This window comes from Mixophyes fleayi, chromosome 2 (genome assembly GCF_038048845.1).
Source record: "Mixophyes fleayi isolate aMixFle1 chromosome 2, aMixFle1.hap1, whole genome shotgun sequence".
In the NCBI taxonomy this organism is placed as follows: Eukaryota; Metazoa; Chordata; class Amphibia; order Anura; family Limnodynastidae; genus Mixophyes; species Mixophyes fleayi.
The window spans coordinates 225,134,372-225,151,595 of record NC_134403.1 but is presented as its reverse complement, the minus strand read 5'-3'; positions in this window follow the sequence as shown (position 1 = coordinate 225,151,595).

Below are 17,224 nucleotides of genomic sequence, written 5' to 3'. Positions count from 1 at the left end.
CCAGGCCCTAACTAGTTCTGGAGAGGTGAAGTTAGGGTCCCTGGAGTCCTCTCCATGTTCTATGAAATTAAAAGTCTGCGCTTTTGATTTTACAATTTCCTTCGCTACCAAATCCTTTGAGTCCCAAGCACTCATTGATTCTGGAGCTGCGGGAAATTTTATTTCTAAATCCCTCGTGAATCAATGGTCCCTACCAGTGATTACCCTGAAGACACCTATTACTGTGACTGCTATTGATGGATCACGTCTTATCAATGGTCTCATCACCCAGTGTACGTCTCCAGTAACTCTTCAGATTGGTGTGCTACACCAAGAAGAAATTTCGTTTTTAATTCTTCCTGTTACGACAAGTCCGATTGTTTTAGGCCTTCCATGGCTTCAGTGTCATTCTCCCCAGATTGACTGGCGCACTCCTCAAGTTACGTCTTGGGGAGCTGAATGTCATCATCGTTGTCTCTCCCAAGTCGTTCCCCTTAAAATAGAGCAATCCTCCATTTCACCTTCCTCACCTGGACTCCCTCCTCAGTATGCTTCATTTGCCGATGTATTTGATAAAACTCAGTCTGAACGTCTTCCTCCTCATCGTTCATGGGATTGTCCGATTGATCTTCTACCTGGCAAGACTCCTCCTAGGGGTCGTGTATCCACTTTCGTTACCTGAAACTCAAGCTACAGCTGAATACATCCAAGAGAATCTCCAGCGAGGATTTATTCGACCTTCTACTTCTCCCGCTGGAGCCGGGTTCTTCTTTGTAAAAAAGAAGGATGGATCACTACGCCCCTGCATAGACTTTCGTGGTATTAACGCCATTACTATCAAAAATCGGTATCTCATTCCACTGATTACTGAGCTATTTGATCGGATTAAGGGAGCTCGGATCTTTACCAAGTTGGATCTTCGTGGTGCCTACAATTTAATTAGAATCAGGTCCGGTGACGAATGGAAGACAGCTTTCAACACCAGGGATGGGCATTATGAATACTTAGTAATGCCTTTCGGGTTGTGTAATGCCCCCGCTGTTTTCCAGGGCTTCATTAATGAGATCTTCCGGGACTTGTTATATGTATGTGTCGTCGTTTATCTGGACGACATATTGATCTTTTCACAGGACCTGCCTTCTCATCACCAACATGTGGCAGAAGTTCTTTCCAGACTCCGGAGAAATTCATTATTCTGCAAACTAGAAAAATGTTCATTCGAGTTGCCCCAGATTCCATTTTTGGGTTATATTGTCTCCGGAGTTGGTCTGCAAATGGATCCAGAAAAGGTGAATGCTGTGTTACATTGGCCTCAGCCAACTACTCTTCGTGCCATTTAGCGTTTTTTAGGTTTTGCCAATTACTATAGACGCTTCATTCAAGATTTCTCTTCGATAGTATCTCCTATTGTGGCCCTGACTCGTAAAGGGGCCAATACTAAGCAATGGTCATCTGAGGCTCTTCAAGCCTTTCAGTTTCTTAAAGAGTCCTTCTCCTCTGCTCCCATTCTTCGACAGCCTGATGTGACGCTTCCCTTCTTCCTAGAGCTAGATGCCTCTAATGTTGGTTTAGGAGCCATTCTCTCCCAAAGATCGGAGCAACAAAAATTCCATCCTTGTGCCTTTTACTCTCGGGGTCTTCTGCCTGCGGAGAAGAATTACACCATCGGGGACAAGGAGTTGCTGGCTATTATAGTAGCATTAGAGGAGTGGAGATACTTGTTGGAGGGAGCTTGTCATCTTGTGACAATTTTCTCGGATCATAAGAATTTGTCATATCTACAGTCTGCTCAATGTTTGAATCCTCGTCAAGCAAGATGGTCCCTTTTCTTTTCTCGTTTTGAGTTAATCATAACCTTCAAACCAGCTGCAAAGAATAAAAAAGCAGACGCTCTATCTCGAGCCTTTGTGACGTCCTCAGACGTTGAAGAGGTCCCCAACCACTCTATATTAGATCCCAAATGTGTTTCTCTGGCCGATTCTTCCACTAAGGTGCTACCATTTGGGAAAACCATCGTGCCTCCTGCTCTTAGGAAGAAAATCCTTTCGTGGTTTCACTCTTCTCGTTGTTCTGGACACTCTGGTGAACGCAAGACCTTTGAGATCCTCTCTCGAAGTTACTGGTGGCCTTCTATGAGGAGAGATGTCAAAGAGTTTGTAACCGCATGTGAATTGTGTTCTCAGTTCAAGACTCCCCGCAGAACTCCAGCGGGTTTGCTTCAACCACTACCCATTCCGTCCAAGCCATGGACCCATATTAGTATGGACTTTGTTACCGATCTTCCGCCTAGTAAAAACTGCAATACTATTTGGGTAGTGGTGGACAGATTTTCGAAGATGGCGCATTTCGTTCCCTTGGCTGGTTTACCTTCTTCTTCTACTCTGGCTGAATATTTCATCAAAGAAATCTTTCGTATCCATGGATGTCCGTCTGAGATTGTGTCAGATAGAGGAGTACAATTCGTTTCCAGATTCTGGCGGGCCCTTTGTAAGACCTTGGGCATACGATTATCACTCTCATCTTCCTACCATCCTCAATCAAACGGACAAACTGAAAGGGTCAATCAAGATCTTGAGACGTTTATAAGGATGTTCTCTTCAGCCAATCAAGACAACTGGGTAGAATTGCTTCCTTGGGCTGAATTCGCTCATAACAACATGTACCATGAGTCATCTTCCAAAACTCCATTCTTTGTGGTTTACGGTCACCATCCGTCTTTTCCGGAATTTCCTGCCCTCCCTCCCACCCAAGTTCCTGCTGTAGAGACTGTTTGTCAAACTTTCAAAAATATTTGGTCTCAGGTCAAAACCTGTTTAAAGAAGACATCTGCCAGATATAAGTCTTTTGCAGATAAAAAGAGACGGGCTATTCCACCACTGAAAATTGGAGATCGTGTCTGGTTATCTACCAAAAATATTCGTTTGAAGGTCCCATCTATGAAATTCGCTCCTCGTTTTATTGGTCCATATAGGATCATTCAAGTGATAAATCCAGTTTGTTTCAAACTTCTACTTCCTAAGAATCTTCGTATTTCCAACGCCTTCCATGTGTCCTTACTCAAACCTCTCATCATCAGCCGTTTCTCGGTCCCTCCTTCAGCACCTCGGCCAGTTCAAATTCATCAAGAGGAGGACTTTGAGATTACTCATATATTGGACGCAAAAATTTCGCGAGGAGTTCTCCGTTTCCTCATTCATTGGAAGGGCTTTGGTCCTGAGGAGCGTTCATGGATCAAGGCTGAAGATCTCAACGCTCTAGCTCTTCTTAAGAAGTTTTATTTCAAGTTTCCGGACAAACCCGGTTCCAGGTGTTCTGTGCCCACCTTTAAAAGGGGGGGTACTGTCACTCACCGGACTGTGAGTGCTACTTCTCGTGTTTAGGAACCGTGGCCGTCCACCATCCTGAGGGTCTGCGCATGTGCAGCCCTTTCAACCCTTCAGTACATGTTCCTTTTAGTTAATTGGCTGATCAGGCAACACTCCCTATTTAAAGCACCTGTGGTCAATACCTCGTTGCCTGATCTTGGAGTCTCATTCCCCATGAGCCTCTGAAGGTGTTCCTGTGTTTCCTCGTGTATTCAGCTCCTGCTGATTCCTGTTGTTCGTTTGTGGTTTCCATACCACTTCAACTCTCCTGTGTTTCATCGTGACTGCACCAGCTGATTCCTATCCGCTGCCTCCGTGCTTCTACAGTTTCCAAACCACTTCAACTCTCCTGTGTTTCATCGTGACTGCACCAGCTGATTCCTATCCGCTGCCTCCGTGCTTCTACAGTTTCCTAACCACTTCAACTCTCATGTGTTTCATCGTGACTGCACCAGCTGATTCCTATCCGCTGCCTCCGTGCTTCTACAGTTTCCAAACCACTTCAACTCTCCTGTGTTTCATCGTGACTGCACCAGCTGATTCCTATCCGCTGTCTCCGTGCTTCTACAGTGTTCCTGCTTGTGTCAACTCGCCTGTCTGCATCGGATCAACGCTCCGCTGCTTTCATCTCAGCTAGACCGCCTCAACTCTCCCGTGTTCTCCAGGTGTCCAGTTCTATATACTACTGCTTCCTGAGTATTGTTTACATCCTTGCTGGTCTACCTACCGTGCGCTGCACCTACTTGGTTACTGCTACCACCCTCCTGGGACTTCGCATCCTGCCGGCCTCCAGCCGTTCAGGTATTCCTGCACCTCTCTCTGACAGCCTGCTCTCCTGAACCACGGTATGCATACTTCTCATTGACTGTGCTGGTGTATTGCATATCTAGCTGGACTGAGTTGTTCTCCTCCGGAGTTTCCTATCCACTGGGACTATTGCTATCATTTGACTGTGTTACCTTTTAGCCTGGATAGTTTTAGTGACTTTGTATATTTGTGCTGTGCTGCTCAGTTATTATTATTGTGTGCATATCATCGTGGGATCAAGTTCAGTGTGCCCGTGTATACTCTGCATTGCATTTATCTCCCCGTGCTCCTCCTCACTTATATATTTCAGTGGTACAACTTGCTAGAGGCAGACCACTGTTCCCTGTTTTCTGAGTCACCAGTTTCCAGTATCCTTTCACATAGCAGTGGTACAACTTGCTAACGCAGACCACTGACTCCCCGGATACCTTCACCTGGATTCCATTCCTTCACCCAGACAGCGGTACAACTTGCTATACGCAGACCGCTGACTCTCATCACCTCCTCGTTACTCCTGGACATTCCTCCTCACTATAGCAGTGATACAACTTGCTATACGCAGACCACTGACTACCTTCACATTTCCTTGTCCATCCAGTTCCTCGTGTACAGTTATCTACCTATTACCAGTGCTGCTAGTCATAGACTTTCCTCGAGCATTCTCTTATCACCTGCTGTCTCCTGTTCCGTTATCACCCCGCTACCAGAGTACCATATTACCAACTATACTGCTCTGGTAAGCCTATCATCTGGTGATCCCTGGGTAAAGACTCCTAGTGCCCGTGACACACATACAACATTCCAGGGAAGACTTTTATCTCAAACCTTTTTTGCCTCAGCTGCATCTAAACACCGAGGGGTAGCAATTCTTGTACGGCCATCAGTCCCTCTCACGGTTCGATGCTCAATAGCAGACCACGAAGGTCGATTTCTCATATTAATAGGCAGACTGGGCCAGCTTCCGGTTACGCTGGTTTGCTGCTATGCACCAAACCAAGGTCAGATTCCATTCCTCCAAAAACTATTCAGCCTTATTAGCAAACGAGTGGAGGGCCACCTGCTGATGGGAGGTGATTTCAATGCGATACTGGATACTAATTTAGATAAATCCCCAACAGTCACAGCATCTGCACAAGTGTCAATACACCCCACGCGAGTTTCCAAACAGTTTGCTCTTTTACTTAAAGAACACTCCCTGTTGGATGCTTGGAGGGTCATTAATAGTACGGACAGGGGGTACACGTTTTACTCTCATCCACATAACGTATATACCCGTATAGACATTTTTTTCGTAGACGCACAACTAGCTACCAAACTCTTTAAAGCTGAGGTTCATCCGTTTACCTGGACAGATCATATGGGGGTATCACTTGAGTTACAAGTAGCAAATCTCCATAAGCGCAGCCTAACATGGAGGTTAGATGACACCCTCCTACTAAACCCTAAGACACGTTTGGAGCTAGCGGAGGCACTTAATGATTACTTTGCCCTTAATGAGACCCCTGATTTGTCGCCATCCACAGTCTGGGAGGCGCACAAAGCCACAATTCGTAGGCGGCTTATTAGTATCGCTTCTGCTCGACACAAAGAGGAGAGCGAACTGATAGCCACATAAGAGACTAGACTTTTCTCCCTCCTTGCTCAGCATCAGGGCTCATTAGACCCCTTGCACTTGCGGGAGCTGGCGGCAGTGAGGGGCCAGCTCAACGTGGTCCTATCTAAAAAAACAGCATGCAGTCTTAAATGGACCCAGCAGCTCTTTTACAAAAAAAGTGATAAGGCGGATTCCCTCCTGGCCCGGAGGTTGCGGCAGAGACGTATGTGTAACACGATTACGTTGATTAAAAATTCACAGGGTGTAGTGACATACAATCCGAGCCAGATAGTGAAAGAATTTCATACGTACTACTCATCGTTATATAACTTAGATGATTCTTCACCGCCACCCCCTGATTTAGAGGGCAGAATAAATACTTACCTACGCTCCTGCCGACTCCCGCAGCTCTCCGAAGCAGAGATTGAATTTCTCAATTTAGACATAACGGAGGAGGAAACTACTGCTGCCTTACGCAGCATGAAGGTGTCCTCAGCCCCAGGTCCAGATGGCTTCCCAGCCAAATATTACAAAACATTTGCTGGTGTCCTTGGCCCTAAACTCACTACGTGGTTTAACGCCATCCTTGATGGAACCACCTTTGATCCGGCGACGACCCGAGCCCAGATTTCAGTAATCCCAAAAGAGGGTAAGGACCCCTCTCTTTGTAGTAGCTACCGCCCCATATCACTTCTAAATGTCGACCTCAAGATATATGCTAAAATCCTTGCAAATAGAATCAATTCTGTGCTCCCCAAGCTAATACACCCAGATAAAGTTGGATTTGTCCCAGGTCGACAGGCTGCGGACAACACTAAGCGGACCATAGATCTCATCCAACATATTGATTATAGCAAGCAACCCTCTCTTCTCATGTCACTTGATGCGAAGAAGGCATTTGACCGCGTTGGCTGGCCTTTCATGTTGCAAGCATTAGCTGCGTATGGCTTTCAAGATCGCTTCCTCAAGGGGGTGTCAGCCCTGTACCATAACCCATCGACCTCTGTCCAGGTGAATGGATGCTCCTCTCCATCCTTCACTATCCGAAACGGAACCCGGCAAGGATGCCCCCCTCTCTCCCCTTCTATTTGCCTTGGTGATAGAACCTCTAGCTACGAGAATTCGTATAAACCCTAATATAACTGGGACTCACAAAATAGCCCTCTATGTGGACGATATCCTCCTTACCTTAACTAACCCTTTAACTACTCTCCCCAACCTATTTCAAGAACTCAACATTTTTTCCACAATATCAAATTTTAAGATAAACACAACCAAAACAGATATCCTAGACTTCCATATCCCCCCTAAGCTAAAGCAACTCCTAGAATTAAATTTCCCCTTTCACTGGAACTCCGACCACATAAGATACTTGGGTATAGCTCTCACCAGAAAGGTGGAAAACATCTACCAAGCCAACTACCCCCCCTTATAGCTTGTATAAAAAAAGATCTGCAAGCTTGGGATAAACTCATGATATCTTGAGTTGGACGGATTACGTCAGTGAAAATGAATTTGCTCCCATGGTTATTATACCTTTTTCACACTCTCCCCATCAGGGTCCCCCCTTCAATCTTGAAAATGTTACAAACTCTTATAATGAAGTTTATATAGTCAAATAAGAGACCTAGGATCTCCGCTCGCATTTTGCAGCGCTCTCCCACGGCAGGTGGTCTTGGCATTACTAACATACGTAACTACTACTACGCTGCGTGGCTGGCCCAGTGTGTACAATGGCATTCCCCCCCCTGGAACTAGGATATGGGTGGACATAGAATCAGATATACTGGGTGGCTCACCGATTTGTTCTGTCCTTTGGCTCCCAGTCACACAGCGCCCAGTCTCTGTGCAAGCCCATCCAGTTCTGGCCCTATCACTCTCAATCTGGTCTAGATGTAACCGTTTGGTATCCCTCTCTCCTGCCCCCTCGATTCTAATACCCTCGTGGTCTAACCCTGCATTTACAACCGGGTTGTCTCGCTCCATGTATACAAAATGGGCAGGTACGAGCAAGCTGCTGTTACTCAATCATATAACTAAGACAACAATATTTCCACAATTTTCGGAGCTGGTAGAACGGTGTGTTTTTTGCCGGGACAGTTCCACCAATATCTTCAGATTAGGCATTACCACCAAACGGTTAAAGCCCAACTCTCTTCCAGACCACCCACCACATTTGAGAACCTGTGCCTCTTGGGCCCGTCCTCCAAAGGCCTTATATCCATTCCATATAACGCCTTACTCCCTGCTACTCCGACTGTTAAGGATCGCTTTCAGACGCAGTGGGAGGCAGACCAGGGAACCGAGTTAGAGGAGGAAGAGTGGTCGGATATTTATGAAAGTACAGTTCGTTGCTCTATATCAAAGAAAATGCTAACAAGCTATTACATAGGTGGTACTATGTCCCCTCGAGGCTCCAAAAAATATACCCACAGACCAACGCTGACTGCTGGAGAAACTGTGGACAAACAGGAACATTTATGCACATGTGGTGGGACTGTCCTGGGATATGACCATAGTGGACAGCAGTCCTTGCACTAGCTTCAACAATTTTAGATACTCATATTCCATCTGATCCCAAGCATATTCTGCTACCGCTGCCCCTCCCAGACCTCACCAAATCTGCTCACAAGCTACTTAGGCACATTGTCAGTGCTGCCACTTGTCTGATAGAGGCTTCTTGGAAAAACTCCACACCGTCAACTCTCCAGATGGTCTGCAGTCAGATCTGGCATACTTACCAGATGAAGCATATTACTAGCATACTGAGGGGCTCCTCCATCTACTTCTACAAAGTCTGGTCTTTATGGGCCTTATATCATAATCAAGCTCCACTCCAGTTCTAGCGGAATCTGAATATGGAATGGTAATTCTAAACAAGTTTACTTCTCCTTTATTTGATATGTGAATCCCCAACCCCCCACCCCTTCCTCTGGTCCCTACATTCCTGCCCTTCTATTCAATACTCCCATCCCCTCCATAACCGTTAGTTCTGAAATGTTAAAACAACATCTTTGCTGTTCTGGATAATTACGCAATTATCTTCCGAATATGATAGAACTATGATAGTGTTTTTGTGTCCTACTGTATGTAAATACGTCTTATTTGTTATTGATTAACCTCTCAAGATTTTGTAATGCTTTTTATTGAAAAAAAGATGTTTCTAATAAAAAGTTTATATAAAAAAAAAATAATCACATTCTCAAGCTGACTTTCTCTTAGTAGCTTTACTTTTAAAATTTTTGTTACATTTTACGATGTTAAGATAAATTGATTCCCACTGTGATTACAACCACTCTCTCAGTAACTTCACAAGAAATGGAAGGTCTGATACTTGTCTGTATAGTCTTGAAATCCATGAAATCTGGGTCTAAAGAATGTTTCTTAAGAAACTGTCTGACTACTTCTTTCTTTAGTGGTTCAGGAAAGATGGAACGAACTTTGGACTATTTGTAATGGACCAATTTCATCAATACACCCTGTTTACACTTTGGATTCTCTGGAGTCTATTGTGCAAAATATCAAGATTGTTTTACTACTTCTGTCATGGAAGTAATTAGACCTTGGACATCCCTCTCGGTGAGATTTATTATATACTATCCAGATACATAGCTGATGTGCAGTTTTATTATTTTATTTTAGTATGATTACTGGGGTCATGTTGTACAGTGGTGTGCTGTACATTTGTAGTGGGTGTGGCTTGCAAACATCAGTGCCGATTGTTCAACTATGGATATACCTTAATCAAATGTCAGTGTAGTTTTAATGAAACTGAAACCCTTGTAGAGCCCAATACACAAGTGATTCTTGGTGATAGTGAGACATAATCAGGTAAATTATTTTGAAAATCTACTAGTACTGCTTGTAGGTCACATGGTCTGCATGACCATCCTGCTTACGTATTAGACAACTGCAGAAATAATCGTATTTCTGTTATTTATCATCTCCATCTCCTGTCTCCCAGTTACTTTATAACTTTTTAGCATGGCTCCCATATTTCCTATTCTTTAACCTAGCTACTATCATAGTAGTCAATTTAAGCATTCCTATATGCAGTGTCAGACTGGGGCATGAAGAGTCCACCGGGGAAACCAATGACTGGGGCTACCTAATACCATGTAAAGGGGGTGTTGGGGGCCTGGTGCGCTTAAGACAAATTCACAGGCAAAACTGTGTGCACTACTGTTGCACGCAGGCCCGCCCTCCCTATAGTTTAGTATAGGCAGCCTCCCCTTTCCTTATAGTTAAGTATAGGCAGGCCCCCCTCCCTATAGTTTAGCATAGGCAGCCCCCCCCCTGTCCTATAGTTTAGTATGGGCATCCCCCCTGCTCACTTACCTTTAATTGAGCTGGTCAGTGCCGCTCTTCAGATCAGGCAGACAGGAAGTGAAGTGAGACTTCCTGTCTGCCGTACAGTACTGTGGGTCCCCATAGAGCAACAGTAGCATAATGATTGGTTGCTACTTGCTGTCCACTGACCAGCAATACTTTTGATTACTCCACCCCCCACCTATGCACCTGCATCCGTGCCCCCCTCCACGCCCTCAGCAGCACCCTCCTGTCCATAACCCCCCACAAAAAAACAAAAAAAATAAGCTGCTCGCTGCTCCACCCCACAAACCAAGAGGCAGGCCTCTCAAGGATCAGGGCCCACCAAAAACCCCGGCACCCTGGTGGGCCAGTCCGACGCTGCCTATATGCAGCCCTACTGTCTCTGCCACCACAAAACTCATTTCACTTTCTTCTTTAGTCTTTCCCAGTGAACTCCATCTCGCACCCACTGTGAAGGATGCTCCCTTATCTTCCAAAGCTTCTTGAAAATTTGTTTGCGCTTTGCTGTAAAAATGTCCTGGAAATCCATTCTGGCATGCATGGGAGAGAAAACAGTTATGGTGGTGGAGTGACAAGAAGCTTACTGCTACCATTAATATTGTGGGGGACTTAGTAGTGTCACAAAAATTACATTTAAATACTGGTTGTTATGGGTTACAGAATTTTTTCTTTTGTCAACCAGTTTTTAGAAATGTGAACATATTTTTCTGCAGAAGTGTGGGCAAGCAAACACAGTATCCCTTCCAACTCTCCTATTTGTTCTGTTGTTTGCAGCTTCCTTTAATCTGTTTAGCCTGATACCATATTTTATTTATCCAGTCAGTGGTCATCTTTGATTTATTGACTACTCTATATTGCAATGGCAAATGGCACATGTAAAAAATTTCTCCATTCTGATTTTCCGGACTACATCAAAAACAGTATGAGGATGTCCGCTGCAAACCTTTATTTGCCGCCTTTCTCACCAAAGATCTCATCCAATAAAATCCCAAATATCAACATATAAAAAATATTGGAGTGAAAAAGTGGTGCCAATAAGTAATGAAAAATAAAACTGCCGTATAAAAACAGTCCAATAAATATTCACACAGTCATAGAAAGTAAATTTAAAAAATGGAAAGTTTTTCTCACGGTTCTGTGGTGAACAAATTTCCCCAAAAATAATTGTTAAAAAATGCTTATCCTTGTTCCAACTAAATCTTCCGTGTTTCAAACACATGTACTATATGAAAATAAAAAGAAACATATCATAGTGCAAATTATCTTTATGTTTTTGAGATTTAATAATTGATGATGAAAGTGATTAAAAAACAAGCTTCATATAATTATTCAAATATGTCAAATGTTTGTTCTTCTTTATTTTGTAAGTGTAAAATATGGGTGATCTTAGTTTCACCCCTGCAACATATACATTTTATCTTTCTGCTATTAGTATAGTGTATATAAATTATCATAGTTTCACCCCTGTAACATATATTAGAGCAAACATATATTAGTGCAAAATAATATGTGTATTTAACTAAAACATGTTTAGATCTGAAGTGTAACGTTCCCTCTTTTAGGAAACTGGCTTCACTCCAATATTCAGGGTAAATTAAGGTGGAGGAAAGAAAATAACAGACACTTTATTACCAGTAGAGATGTTCACTGACCCCCATGTTTTAATTTTGGTTTTGGATCTGTATTAACTTCATGTTTTGGTTTTGGATTTGGTATTACCAAAACCGCCCTCATGTGTTTGCTAAAAAATGCAAAAATCACATAATTTGGCCCTTTTTTTGTTCCTACATTATTATTGACCTCAATAACATTAATTTCCAGCCATTTCCAGTCAATTTTGACCACCTCAAAGGTCACAATATTATTTTCATCCAGTTTAGGCCAAAGACTGCAGCAAGCTGGCTAGTTACTAATACCACGTTCACACTGCCGCCCCAGCAATGAAGCCGGGATATTGTTGTGTCATAGAGCATCCCAGCTCATTAGACCTCGTTCACACTGCACCTTGGACTTGTTGAAATTCCCAGGTCAACCCCGTTTATACTGAACCCATCTGTCCTGGCAATAAGTGTGAATCTTTACAAGAGGAGCTTTGATTGGCTGACAAAGATGAGGTCATTTAAAGGGCCTTTTTTTGCACACACATATGGGGTCAATGTGGGTGGTGACTGTTAACTGCATTGCTTTAATCGTGGCCGACGAGTTACTATTGTGCAGCCTGGAGTTCCTGGTTAATTGCGTTATTTTGCTGTTTCATACAGCAAATGAGAGTTTGATGCAGCTGCTAACACTGTGCTACCTTGCACAGTGTTATTTCAGGAGGAGAGAGGCGCAATTTGTGGCAAAGAGGGAGAATATTCAACGTCAATATTTGCACAGGAGGAGAGCTTTGTCAGGCCGGTCCATCATTTCCTCCATATTGAGATTCAGCATGGCAACTTACCGAAAAATGTGGGCCAGAGACCGCAGTCATGGAGTAGGCTTCCACTGTCTACTGTGGAAGTCTATGAGGATGAGCAGTGGATGGCACACTTTTGTATGTCACGTGGGACATTTCAGTATGTGCACCCCAGCACTTTCTAGTTCAGACCACAAACTGCAAAAAACCCATTGCATCAAGTAGGAGACAAGCAACTGTGTTGTGGTGGTATGCTAGCCCTGGCGAATACCGCACAAACGCCTGCTTGTTTGGAGTGGGGAAATCCATGGTTTGCACTCTAGTGCATGAAGTCACGAAGGCATTGCTGGAAGCCCTTTACCATCGCTTCATCTCCTTGCCTCAAGGACAATGACTAGATGACACCATCACTGGATTCCTGCAACGTGGATATCCACAGTGTGCTGGAGCTATAGACGGGACACACATCCCTATCATTGCCCCCACAGACAACTCTGCAGATTACTACAACTGCAAAGGCTGGCATTCGATTATTCTACAGGCTGTCGTTAACCACAACTATTGGTAAGCATCATTTTTTATTTTAATGTAACTGTGTGTTATGATGTGTATTGTAAAACAAAGTGAAATATATTTTATTTTGAGTTTCACAGATGTCTTTATTGGCTGGCCTGGATGTTCCCATGATGCAAGAGTTCTGGCCAATTTGGATCTGTACCAGATTGCAGAGGAGAAGCAAGATGGCTGTTTGTTCCATAGAGAGGTAAATATCTATTTTTTATGATGTTTTTCTCAGCAAGCTAATACCTTCTTGTATTTTTTGCTATTTGTTTACAGTCCCTGTCCATCTGTAGATGTTCATCTTTAAAAATACAATGCTAAAATATACCAGCAGGTAAATTGTGTCCTATAACCAAAATATGACTAGCGTGTATATGTTTTGTGTTTTTTTTGTGCTAGGCATTATAGATTGCTAGATCCATAGGTGTAGTGATTGTTGTCAAAGTTCCAATATTCTCTGTAAAACACTGAAGAATATGTGTGCACTATAGAAAGAATTGTTAAAAATAAAATTGCATAACATAATATTTCAGACAACCATATGAATGTACTTGCACCAGCGCTACAATAAATTGAATCTGTTTTATTGCTTTACACAAATCCAAGACCGTTAATGGGGTGGTGATCTCAGTACACATCATTGGGGATGCTGCTTTCCCATTGCGGCGATGGATGATGAAGAGCTTCACCTAGCACCATCAACTTTCTGCAGAACAAATTTGCTTTACCCATACCCTGAGCTCTGCTCGGATGGTGCTTGTTCCATCTTTGTGTGATAATTATTCCTTTGAGGAACATAGTAAACTAGAAATGGGACAAACCAAACACATTAGGGCCACCAAGGAAGAATGTATGTTGCTGCAAAATAAAATAGCAGTGTTGTAAGCTGATATGTGCTAGAGGCCTCCTCCCTCCTGCACATTACCTTAATGCTGCAACATATACGTGTTGATGTTTTAATATATATTTACATTTAGTTTTTTAATGTTAAACTCTCATTTATTTATTTCATTTAGTTTTTTAATGCTAAAGTTAATAACTTACTGTTGGAATGTAACGGCTGGGTCTCCGTCGATGGCAAAGTCTGTGTCACTGGCAATTGTTGCTGTGAAAGGTTGTGACTCCGCAAATACGTCGTATTCACGTCTTTGTTCACAGCAGAAGAGTTCAAGATTTTCTTGCTGCGGTTCATCACTAACCAGCAGTGAGGGCACGCTTGATTGACTGCTTTCAGGTGGTGCACTATAAGCATCAGGGCAGCTTGAGGAGGATAGTGCTATAGGATTTTCCAGGGCAGAGTTGCTGAGCATTACACTGCTCATAAAACGGCCATTCCATATGGCCAGCACCACTCTTTCTGCGATTGTGGTCATGCACTTTTGAGAATTGTTTTCTTAGTGCCTTCAAATTGTTGACTCCCTGCTGCTTGGTGCACTTGATTCCCCGGTCAGTAAATGTTTTAGCAATTATGAAGTACACTGTGGCATTCTTTACAGTGTCATTTATTTGTTTTTGAATTTCCTCCTATAATCTAATTGCATGCAGCTCACGAACCTCTTCCTCCTGCCAATGCACCATGCTCTCTCCTCTCTTGTGTAGTATTTAAAAGATGTCATGTGCCAGCATCGCTGATCCCACCAATCAGCTCCTATCTGTGATACCCAGGTTGAAAAACCCGGGTCACACCGTTCACACTGGCGGCTACCCAGGAATAGCCCTGCAAAAGTCCCATGTCTAATTCCCGGATAATAACACCTGGGTAGATGCAGGGACCCCCATTCACACTGAGCCATGACCCGGGTCGTCAGGGCTTTCCCCAGCAATATCCCGGGCTTTTAGGTCAGTGTGAACGTGGTATAAGCGAAAGAGCAATGGCTCAAACAAACAGCAGTTTATAGCACATCTCGGAAACATTGCAACACAGCAGTGGCTGAAAAGAAAAGTAGTGCAAGATGGAATTGTCCTTGGGCCCTCCCACCCACCCTTATGTTGGATATTAAAAAGGATATGTACACTTTAACAAACCAAGCACAACCAGCGACAAGGACTGCCACTTTTGAGGATGAAGTGCTTGGTTTGTTTAGGCTCCCTCAAAACAAGCTAGCAATGGGCTTAAGGCAGCTAAGCTAACAGTGCTGTCAGTAGCAAAATGTTGTTGTCATCATCCTCATCCTCACTCTCATCAGTGTCTACGTCCTCCTCACGCAATATTAATTAATCCCCGCTGGAAGCCACCATTACAGAAGTCTCTGTACTTTCATGTAAATGCCGATAAAGGCCTTGCTCATGAAATTTGTAGTTCATTTTGATGAACATAATCTTTTCCACATTTTTAGGAAGTAGCCTCCTACACCGATCGCTGACAAGGTTCCCGACTGTGCGGAAAACTCTCTGAGTACACACTGGAGGGTGGGCAGCTTAGGTATTGCAAAGCGAGTTTATACATGGGTCTCCAAATTGTCTTTATTTTTTCCCAGTATGTAAAGGGACTGTCTGACGTGTCTATTTTCATGCTATCATTAAAATAATTCTCCCCCATTCTTTGGATGTTTATAGTAGGAACAGGTGAAGTTACGGCAGAGATGTCAGGAGTTTTGGGCACTTCCTTTAGACCACACCAGATGTCAAAATGTTGTGCTGATTTATTTGCATCACCACTGGGTCTCTTGGGAAAGCTAAGTTTTTTCCTAGCAGCAGTTGACTGAGAAACTGAAGGAGGAGATGTTGTCGTGTCATGTACCACTTGAGCTGCCAACTTGCTGACCTAGAGCTCATTGCATCTTTTGAGATCTGGGTCAGTTGTAAAGAAAGAGACAACATAGCTCTTAAACCGAGGATCAAGCACAGTCACCAAAATGTAGTGATCCAATTTTAAGATTTTGATAACTCTTGGATCCTGGCGAAGATGATAAAGTACTTGATCTACGAGTTGAAGATACTAAGCATAATTGCTTTGTTTAATCTCCTTCTACAGTTTCTCAAGCTGCTTTTCCAAAAGTCTAATTAATGGATTTACTTGACTCAAGCTAGGAGTGTTTGAACTCACTACACAGGTGATTACTTCGAATGGTTTCAGCACCTTGCACAACACGGAAAGTATTCTCCACTGCGCTTGAGTAAAATACATCTCCCCTCCTTTAACAATATCATGGCTTGTGGAGTAAGCGTGGATAGCTTTTTGCTGTTCCTCCATCCACACCACCTCTTGCTTCAGTTGGTGGCAGGGCAAATTAATTGCTCTTGTAGCTGCTGCAATCTCCTACATGCTGTTGCCGAATGCCGGAAATGTCCAGATATTTTACGGGCCACAGACAGCATCTCCTGCACGTCCCTGTCATTTTTTAAAAAGCTCTGCACCACCAAGTTTATTGTGGAAGTCACCCACCTGTAATGCTCTCACAATTTTGGTGGCGTTATCAGAAATAACATATCCTGAGGAGAATCCAAGGGGGATAAGCCATGTTGCAATGACATCCCTTAGTTTTTGTAATAGAATGTCAGCTGTATGCTCCTCTTAGTGAAGCCGGTGATACACAAATCTCTGGTTAAGTGTACAGTGGGTGGAATGGCATTTTGTAGCCCAATAATTACATTTTTGCAAACCTTCTGGTAGAGTTGAGGAATAGCTTTTCTAGTAAAATGGTGTTGTGATGGAATTTGGTAACGGGGGACACAAGACCTCAAGTAACTGTCTAAAACCAGCTGTATTAATAGTGGATATTGGACGCAGATCTAATACTAGCACAGTCGCCATGACGTCTGTGATCCACTGTCACTCACCGGACCGTGAGTGCCTCTGCGCTGGTGCGTGGTTCCCTAGCCTTCCTGCTGGTGCCTGTCCTGAACCGCGGCCGTCCGCCATCTTGATGCATTGCGCATGCGCAGCATCCAAGAACTTATGACCTTTTGCTTTTAATCTCATTGGTGGATCAGGCACCTCTCCCTATTTAAGGCACCTGTGCTCACTACCTCGTTGCCTGATCTTGAGTCTCATTCCCTGTGAGTCTCTGAAGGTATCTTCTGTGTCCTGCTAGTGTCTTCAGTTTCCTGCTGATTACTTGTGCTACTCATCAGTGGTTTCCATACCCGCTACTGATTCCTGTATTCTACTCGTGTCCTCAGCTGGCTTCTGGATTACCTGCTCTGCTCATCAGCGGTTCTCATACCCGCTACAGACTCCTGTATCCT